General features: G+C 50.6%; 1 protein-coding gene across 1 annotated transcript in view; it reads right to left on the minus strand.

The window, feature by feature from the left end:
- The window catches only part of DUSP29 (dual specificity phosphatase 29), a 35,879-nt gene extending 31,155 nt beyond the window's left edge, over window positions 1-4,724 (minus strand). The window contains exon 1 of the mRNA XM_035022352.1: window positions 4,573-4,724. The gene's annotated coding sequence lies outside the window, so the exon portion shown is untranslated. The remainder of the gene's footprint in view (window positions 1-4,572) is intronic.
- Between the last annotated feature and the right edge of the window lie 3,964 nt (window positions 4,725-8,688).

Here is an 8,688-nt window from a genome sequence, read left to right on the forward strand (position 1 = left end):
ATAGATAGATAGATAGATAGATAGATAGATAGATAGATAGATAGATAGATAGATGATAGATAGATGATAGATAGACAATAAAAGAAAAGAAGGGGAAGGAAAACTAATAGGTACAGGGCCTTGGAAGAGGCCCATGTAAGTGTGGGGTTCTGAAGCTTTGGGGTAAATCCACCTCTGAGGGAAACTTCCTTCCCCTCTAACTGGAGACAGACCTCAGGTGAAGAGAGCAGCCCCCTTCCCCTGCCCCGTGGTGCCCAAGCCGGGATCCTTGAACTGCCTTACCTGGTCTTGCTTTAGCCTAAGGTAGCCAACATCAGGGGTGCTCCAGTGGGTCACAAATGGGCATGAGGAGTGGCCTCATTTTCTTTTTGACTTCACCTCAGATTAGGCCTGGCCCTGCCCTCCACCCCCAGGCTTTCCTCACACGCCTCTCTGTTAAGCACCAGGTATGGGTTGGGCCAGAGATATCTCTGCCTTCTGGAAGTTTTTGGTCCAGTAGAGCAGTTTCTACAGTAATCTTAAAACAGTCTCCTCTCCCTTTGAAGTCATCCTGTATCTGTGCGCATGCCTACATTGCGTAGTTCCCTTCCTAGTGCATTGGGATCATGGGGGAAAGTTAGTCTGAATTTAAATGCGTGCACACCACACTTCTTCCGCGACACCACCCAAGTTGGGCTTGGAATGCGCCTTTAAAGAAGAGGGAGAATAAAAATGTTACTGTGGTTGGATAAGTCACTCTAGTAGGAGAGTAATACCTTCTGCTGGGGTATGTGGAGGGCTGGAATTTGGCAGCAGTGTATGTATATAAATAAACACATTTTTAATTTACTGCAAGTTACTGCTTGTCTTTACGCATCTTAAACCTATAAAAATGATCCCAGCTAGGAAATAAAAGTTGTGGATTTTTTTTTTTTTTAAGATTTTATTTATTTATTTGAGAGAGAGAGAATGAGAGACAGAGAGCATGAGAGGGAGGAGGGTCAGAGGGAGAAGCAGACTCCCTGCCGAGCAGGGAGCCCGATGCGGGACTCGATCCAGGGACTCCAGGATCATGACCTGAGCCGAAGGCAGTGGCTTAACCGACTGAGCCACCCAGGCGCCCAAAAGTTGTGGATTTTTTAAAAATTAAAACCCAGACGTGAAAACCCGGGAATTTCTGTTGCCTATAATTTAATTCCTAACATATCTGACACAATCCAAGTTTAACGGATTTTTTTTTTTCTTTTCGATTCTGGCATGTTAACAGGAGGCAATTATGTGAATTAATAGAAAATCCTTTTATTAAAAAAAACAGAAAAGCCTTCATTTAAAGAGGTAATTTAATATTCTTTCTGTGATGGTGTTGATGTCATAACTTGTTTGATTAACTCTTCAAATGGTTTCAAAGCGCTTCAGGGTGGTAATTTATGAACTCCTAATTGATTTCCCCAATCTTGGTTTGGCAGAGTTAAGCCTCCCGGAAACCATGAGGAGGCTGGAGGCCCATACTCGGCTTCCTCCTCAGACATGGGAGCGGGCTGGGATGGACTCTACCTCTGCGGCCTGGACCCCAGTGGGGGAGAAGAGGCTCTGGCGCAGGGGACAAGAGACCATGACGTCTGACCAGGCCAGCTGTGGTTCCTGACTCCTAAGCAGCTGGGCTTTTTGCCTCCTCTGAGGATGTGTGGAAATACTGCAGGAGATTTCACAGCTCATGAATTCAGGAATAAATGGCCTCTTAGTCCACAGCTTTCAAAAACTATTTCCCACTATGCGTCACCCCAGAACATGAGGCTTCAGTGAATGGGGAAAAGACGAGGGGGGGTAGACGGTGGGGGTGCAGCCCTCGCCATGGGCCTGTGACCTCTCCATTTCCCCGTCTAGGCTTCTGTTACTCACTAGGCCTGTCTCAGTACTGTGCAGAGAGAGAGCTTTGGGCCAAGTACTCACTTCTTAAAGCTGCCATGAAAGCTCACTGAGTAATCAAGGCCTGGCAGGACCCCGGGAAATAATCATACAGTTGTTACCTTTATTGTGTGCCCAGTGATAATCTATTCTCAAACCTCTTAGACAGCGAATAGCTGCCCCCACTTCACAAATGAGCAAAATGAGGGTCAGAGGTTAGTACCACGATACCAAGTGGTATGACTGGGACTCCACCCAGGCAGCCAAGCATCCCCACCCCTGTCAATAGAAGGTCACTGTATTCTTGGTCACAAGGTTTACGCTCCTGAGGACAGGCCTAGGCCTTTCATTCTGGGGCCTCCACTCCTAAGGTGCATCCCAGAGTAGTGTGCAGTCATGCAAAGAGCTCTTGCTGGCCTTGGAGTCTAACAAACCTGGGCTTTGGCTTCCTCATCTGTAGAATGGGGATAATATCCACATCACTGGTTGTTGGACTAAATGAGATGATGTAAGTCCTTGGCACATCAACAGGGAATCAGAAAATGTTCCATGAAAGGGGATAAGGAAGCCATGGGGAGGCTGGATGGTGAATTCCCAACTGTGTTGGGAGCTAAGTTCTGAGCCAAGAGTAGGGAATAGAAGGCAGAGCCGTTTGGCCAGGGCCGAGGGTCTCTGTAGGGTACAATGAGATGGGGCATAAATAAGCCTGAACATCTTCCCGTGGGTGATGGGGCTCATTCGCTCAAGTGCAAAGTATAAGCAAGGCTTTGGGGAGGAGGAGAAAGGACTCTCTCCAGCCTGCTGACATCTGGCGGCCACGCCAGGCTGCTATGAGGCTCGCCCCTCTATTTGCTGTGGAAGTGGGGGGCCCAGACCATCAAGGGTCACTGGACGCAAAAATTCAAACACCGTCTGCCGTGGAGTCAGGCTGCAGAGGACAAATGGAGCTGTGACCCCAGGCACCGCCATCTGGAGGGGCTGTTCCCCGGGGGCCGGGCCCAGGTGGGCGTTCTGGCATCTGGGGAAGCAGGGGAGGGCGATGTCAGCCCCGCCCCCACCCCACGGAGGGGCACCAGAGCACAGTGCCCATGCCCTCAGACTTGCAGGACTCGAAGGTACACTCTGCTACTGCCTGGGCTGTGTGACCCACGTCACACCCCACTCCTTTGTGTCTCAACTTCCTCACCTGAAAACGGAGATGATGAGGTGCCTCCCTCATAGGGCTATTGCAGTTCTGAGGAGTAAATGAGTTCATACTAACAAGAAAAGCTGTTGGAACCATGCCAGACACGTTGTCAGTACCAGGACACATTACAGAGCCAACCCCCACTGCGTGGAGGGCAGATGGCCCCCACTCCAGGTGGCCCCAGCTGGGCCTCAGCAGGGTGACGGGAAATGCGAACAGCCAGGCCTCCAGCCTCAGTGCCCCTGCTCTGCTCCTCGTCCCTTGTGGGGTAGGCAAGAGCCACAGGAACCCCACCCTCAGACAGGACTCAGAGTCCCTTCCAACCCAGTGACACCCCAGGACTGAAATGTTCCCAGGGAGGGCTTCCAGCCTACCAGATGGTGGCGAACCATGGCCTCCCTCACCACCCTTAGCACAGATGTGAAGAGCCCCCTAACTCCTGAGACCCTCTCCCACTACCCACCCTCGAAACCCAGGCCCAAGTCTCTTTCCTTATACAGATCTCAGCTCAGAGGCCCTTCAAGTATTATTTATAATGTCGTTGGTGGGACCCAAGTGATTTTCTCACAAATAGAACAAGAGGGGGCCATAAGCGAAAGGTTAGGACAACTGAACAAACACCAGGTACCAGGGACACTCGGGTGCTGGGGCCCGAAGTGAGGAGGCCTCTCCACGCACACAACTCAGGCCCCCTCCCTTCTGACTTGGGCGCCTTTTCCCTTGGAACGTTTTCAGCTTTCCAGAACAGTCAGAGCCCCCGACTCCCCACAACTCTCAGGTTCCAGGCCCATGAGGAGCCATTGGGCCTCAGGACAAGAGCACCAGGGTCTACAGGGAGAGCCCTGGTCTGAGAGGCAGGATGGCTTCCCACCTTCTTATCTACACATGCTGCTGTCTTGGTCAAGTGGTTCTGTCCCTCGGTGACCTAGTCTCCCCCTCTCTACCAGGGCACTCATCCCTATCCTCATCCTCCCACCAGGACGGAGAAAAGCTTTAAAAATGGTCACTCTTTCCAAATGATGCTTAGCATTATCCAGAACACAGAAGGAGTTCTCATGCCTGGAATTCTGAGTCCTGTATTTGTAATTTGTGCTGCCCTACACAGGATGTGAGTCCCTGCAGGGTTTCTCTCTCCCTCCCGCTGAGATTTCCTTCCCCTCTGCTGGCAAATGGACAAATGTAGAACCTAGCTGGAAAATGACATGTGATCCAGTACATCCAATTCCTCACAAGGGCCAGCTAAGCTTTGACCCACCCGATTATCCGTTAGAAATGGTCACCGAACTGGAAGCTCAGATTGAGAGGGAGGGAAGTTGAGAACATTCCATGGAGCCTCTAGAGAAAGATGGGGCCACAAGAAGCCTGTCATACTAAAAGGATGTCGGCTGTTCTCTGCCATTCTAGAAACAGAGTGGAAAGGGGTCTTCTAACCCCCACACCCAGGCCCCCAAAGAACTCGACTGGACCCGAGAGGTGTCAGCCTCCCCGCCAAACGGCCTTACCTGGGTGCGCTGGGGCCTGGTCGGGTCAGGAGGTGCTGGTCTGTGTGGCGTGTGGTAGCTGCACACCCGGCCACCTCCACTGACATCCAAGAGCCTATTTTTAGGGTCAGATCTGCTGACGCTGACCTTGCCTGCTGCCCAGTCTGGGAAGAGACCCGTGGCATCTGCTTGCAAAAGGATGTGCCAGTGTGACCTGAAACCCTTGACTTTGGGAGCCCTGTACCTGGAGCCCACACGCTTGTCCCAGAGGCAGGCCACGTGGCCGCCCAGCCCGGGGCAGGCAGGGGGATTTCCCAGCTTTGTCTTCTTGGGATGGACGAGGCCAGGTGTCCGTGGGGCCCTGCCCTGGGCTTTGTTCCAGAACAGCTGAAACAGGGGAGGTTTGCCAGCCGATGCAGAGTCTGTGGGAGGGTCGGGAGCACCCAGACTGGAGAACGACCCCCCACCCCAGTCCTCTTCTAGGAGCTCAAGCAGCCATCTCTGGGTGGGGGGGTGGGGGGGCGGATGGAATGCATGTGCAGTATGGGGGGCAATCCGTGAAACACAGCAGACAGAGACTCTGTAAGCTGGGGTTTGTTTGCATTGTGTCATTTCATGTGAGACCTCCAGCAAGTGTCCAACCCTTCCAGGCTTCAGTGGGGAAAATAATCATAATACTGTCCTCTTGTGATTAAGAGGGCTAAATGAGATAAAGTATGGAAAACACTTGGCAAACATTTAAAAATGATATGAGGAGGCCCCAAAATATTTCCAGTTCAACAGTCACTCCCAGGTCTCTCTTCTTGGTGGCGCCTTCTCTCAACCTCCTGCCTCTTGGGCTCTAGGCTTCTTTGCCCCAGGAGCCCCCTCCCAGGCCCTGCTACTGTGATCCCCCTTTTTAGTGCTGAGGGCCATAGTCCTGTCAAGGCTCCATTAATATTCTATTAAAATCTTTCCAGGGCTTCCTACAGTTCCTTGTGTGAATGGGGTGTTCTTCTGTACTTCCCCATCCTTGTCACCCCCTTTTGGGCATACTTTACTGTGTGAAGGATCAGGCAGAGGGTGAAGGGGTCACTAGTCTCCCCATATGCTTCACTTAACAAAGCCTTCTTGTGTTGGGGTCATTAATTGTCCACTGCAACTTTGTATTCAGCATCCCAAAGATCTTTCTCACAATTTGCATGTTTAGCTACTGCCGGTTTCATTTAGGGTGATTATTTCTACCAGCATTTTTCATTATGAAACTCCTGAAAGACTTAGCTTTTATTGATTTCTTGGTGCAAAGAATATTCACAAGGCAGAGACTCGGCAGCTGAGTATGCCCAAAAGAGGGTGACAAGACTAGGGAAGGGTGGAAAACCGCATCAGTAATTATGAGGAATTGTAGGAAGTCCTGGGAAGATTTTATTGGAAAAAAGTGGTGGTGTCAGAAGACATCTGGTCTGTTTTCTAGCAGCTGAAGGGCTGACCTGTGATGGAAACAATAGCATTTTCTTTTCTTTTTAAGATTTATTTATTTATTTGAGAGAGAGAGAGAGAGAGAGAGAGAGAAAGAGCAGGGTGGGGGAGGGACAGAGGGAGAGGGAGAAGCAGACTCCCTACTGAGCAGGGAGCCTGATGCAGGGCTCGATCCCAGGACCCTGAGATCATGACCTGAGCTGAAATCAAGAGTCAGTCGCTTAACCAACTGAGCCACCCAGGTGCCCCCATTTTTTAAAAAAGATTTTATTTATTTTATTTGAGAGAGAGAGTGTGAGCACGCGTAGGGGGAGGAGCAGAGGGGGAGGGAGAAAGAATCTCTAGCAGACTCCACAGTGAGCGCAGAGCCTGACTCAGGGCTCGATCTTACAACCCTGAGCCGAAATCAAGAGTCAGAGGCTTAACCAACTGAGCCACCCAGGTGCCCCTACAATAGTCCTTCCTACACAACTCTAAGGGCAGAACTCAGGCACTGAGTAGTTCTCCCAAGGGTTGTCTTATGTGGACTCAGCAAACGCACCATTCTGCCGGGATGGGAGCAAGACAGGTAACCATCAGCTGGACTTGGTGATGTCTCCATCTGTTCCAAAGCCCAGGGTTAGTCCGCCAGGATTCCGTGCAACAGTGAATTGCACTAGTGCTGGTAAGTAAAGTATGATCTGTAGAAACAGCTGTTATGTTCATTGTAGCTTCTTGGGAATTTACACATGAGCATTTGACATGGGTTTCTCGCTACCACCACTTCTCTGACCCATGTTCTTTTCATTAGCAAATTTCTTCCCCCCAGAAGCTCCCATACTTTCCCCGCTTTCAGATACAGGTAGACACTGCTCTTTGCCCCAACTTCTCTGGATCAGAATCCCACTTGGGTCCACTGGCAAGGTGTGGTAGGTAGAATGCACTCCCCGAGCCAAAGATGTCCACGTCCTAATCCCTGGGACCTGTGAATATATCGTGTTACAGGGCAAAGGGGAATTAAAGTTGCAGATGAAATGAAGGTTGCTAATCACCCGGCCTTAAAATAGGGAGGGTGTCCTGGATCATTCAGGTGAGTCCAGTGTAATCACAAAGGTTCTTAGAAGTGGAAGAGAGAGGCGGCAGTGGAGGCTGGCGTGATGCAGTGTGGGAAGGATTCAACTCCCCGTTGCTGGTTTTGAAGATGGAAGGAGGGGCCACAGCCAAGTTGGAAAAGGCAAGGAAACGGATTCTCGCCCAGGACCTGCAGAAGGAAGGCTGTTCTGCCAGCACCTTGACTTTAGCCCAGTGAGACCCACCTCACGCTTCTGACCTACAGAGCTGAAAGATAATATATGTGTTGTTTTAAGCCACTAAGTTTAAGGGAATTAGTTACAGCAGCAATAGGAAATCGATACATGAGATTTGACTCATACATGACTTTCCTGAGTCCAAAAGATCCAGAGGCTCCTAGGGCTCTGTGGATACCTGAGTTTATGTGGACACTGAATCCAGCTTGAGCCCAGGGAAGAGGGCGCCCACCCAGAGAGGGCCGAGGGTGCATCTCCATAGCTGATGCGTGTAGTCTGAAGACCCTAAGTCCTCTGCTCTCCCAGAGGTCTCTCCTTTCATGTTAAACAAAGCAAAGCTAACAACCCACCCAATGCCATTGTGTGTGGCAGAAGGGACCATGGCACAAAGCAGGAGACAACTCCAAATTCCATGTCTAACCTCCTGTTCTTAGGAGATTGTTGGCTGGGCCCCTTCCCCAGGGAATTTCTCCCTCCACAGACTTCTGTCCCTGTCCCTGCCCTGTCCACGAGGCTCCTCTCTGAAGGTGCTACCACAGCTTTCCTTCTTTTCCATTTTCTTGGTCTCTCACCTACCACTCTCAAGCTGAGTCTTTCAAGGGGCTTCAGATCTCGCTTCCTTTCTGATTGTGCAGAGCAGGTGCTCCCGCTCAGTCTCAACCTCCCAAGCAGGCTGAGCCTGGGGCTTCCCTCTCTCATCAAAAAGCCTCCCCAAGGCATTTTCCTGGCTATTTCATCAATTCAAAAAGGGAATTTCTTGACTCCCCTAGACAATGATATCCGTAGACGCTGGAAACAGGAGGCCCTGCCCTGAGCTTGTTTTTTAGAGGTCCCTGCATATCACAAATGCACAATCTTCGAGACACTGCTACCTATCTATTAGAATGGCTAAAAACAAACAAAAACCTGACAGTACTAAACTCTGGTAAGAATGTTGGGGGGTGCTGGAACTGTTGTATATCTTGGTCACGGTGATGGTTACACAACTAAATGCATTTGTCCATAAAACCAAGAGGTGAATTTTGCTATATGTAAATTTAGAAATAAAAAAGATACATGGGTGGGGCGCCTGGGTGCCTCAGTCGTTTGAGTGTCTGCCTTCGGCTCAGGTCATGATCCCGGGGTCCTGGGATGGAGCCAGAGTCAGGCTCCCTGCTCAGTGGGGAGTCTGCTTCTCCCTCTCCCTCTGTCCCTCCCTGCCCCCACTCATGTGTGCTCGCACGCTCGCTCTCTCTCAAATAAATAGTCTTTTTTTTTGTAAGATTTTATTTATTTATTTGACAGAGAGACACAGCAAGAGAGGGAACCCAAGCAGGGGGAGTGGGAGAGGGAGAAGCAGGCTTCCAGCCGAGCAGGGAGCCCGATGCGGGGCTCGATCCCAGGACCCTGGGAT

Source organism: Mirounga leonina, unplaced genomic scaffold (assembly GCF_011800145.1).
Source record: "Mirounga leonina isolate KUSES-001 unplaced genomic scaffold, KU_Mleo_1.0 Mir_114, whole genome shotgun sequence".
Lineage (NCBI taxonomy): Eukaryota > Metazoa > Chordata > Mammalia > Carnivora > Phocidae > Mirounga > Mirounga leonina.